General features: G+C 36.3%; 1 long non-coding RNA gene across 1 annotated transcript; it reads left to right on the top strand.

Annotated features, from left to right (window-relative positions):
- The first annotated feature begins 325 nt into the window (after positions 1 to 325).
- LOC106513402 (uncharacterized) lies at positions 326 to 785 on the top strand. Its single transcript, XR_001309777.1, has 3 exons — positions 326 to 411; positions 496 to 609; positions 693 to 785. It is a non-coding gene; the product is annotated as an uncharacterized LOC106513402 (long non-coding RNA).
- Positions 786 to 1,032: the final 247 nt, after the last annotated feature.

Here is a 1,032-nt window from a genome sequence, read left to right as displayed (position 1 = left end):
GTCCCCACAAGTAAGAGTGTATGCAAAAAAAAAAAAAACTTGTCTCATGATGTTGGGAATGCCCACACACAAAAATGGAAATGTTTTCTTACCGTTCAATACAATTAAAAATTGGTAAAGAAAGAAAAGTTAATCTTGAGCAACGTGTCACCTCCCCTGAGAACCTTCCTCCTCCGCAGGACGACACGCAACACAATTTGAGAACAATCTAGTAGAACCTCATTCCAGGTTGTGTTTAGGATGTATATATACACTCAGATACAACTGATGTTAAACATTTGCGACAGATAGCAGCTTTATAACTTCACTTCTCTGTTAAAGGAAGCAGAAATCTGCAGGATGGCTTCTGACCATGGAGAGTGGTTTGGCACAAAACCTGCTGATGARGAAATTCAAGAGATCTGTGATCAGGTGAGCTTTGTTTGAGTTTATTTTTAAAATCACAAACTTTCTGTTCAGAACTAAAATCTAATAACTTTATTTTATTCATAACAGGTGAGGAGCCAAGTGGAGGAAGAAACACAAAAGAATCACAAGGAATTCAAAGCAATTGTGTACAGAGTGGGAGGTTGGAGGCATTTGTGTGGAGTATCCTACTTTTTGATAAAGGTAAAAACKTTTATATCATATTTTTATGTGGATATTGACAAGAGATTCACTGATACATGATTCAGATTTGTCTTSTCTTCTAGGTTAAGATAGAAGAAAACAATTACCTCCATCTGCAGCTACGTAGAGTCTCTTGTCCAGGACTGCCCGTCTATCTGACAGCATGGCAAGGAAACCACACAAGAAAYGATCCTCTTGAACCCATCAAACAGCTGCAGCTTTACAATTAAATGTTTTAATTTGTTATCCAGACAGTTAGCTGTAAAGTTATTCATTTTTTTCATCTGATCAATAAATGAGATTCAAACTCTACATTTCTTCTCTGAAGTCTGATTTGTTTTGTAAAGGAAACAGCTCCAACACAAATGTGACCATATCAGTATAAGTTCGATTATTCTTTAGTCTGTGTGAAGAAAATAAGAA

Source organism: Austrofundulus limnaeus, unplaced genomic scaffold, assembly GCF_001266775.1.
Source record: "Austrofundulus limnaeus strain Quisiro unplaced genomic scaffold, Austrofundulus_limnaeus-1.0 Scaffold12, whole genome shotgun sequence".
Taxonomy (NCBI): Eukaryota; Metazoa; Chordata; class Actinopteri; order Cyprinodontiformes; family Rivulidae; genus Austrofundulus; species Austrofundulus limnaeus.
Note: the sequence above shows the minus strand (reverse complement) of the source record. Positions and strands in the feature narration are given on the sequence as shown.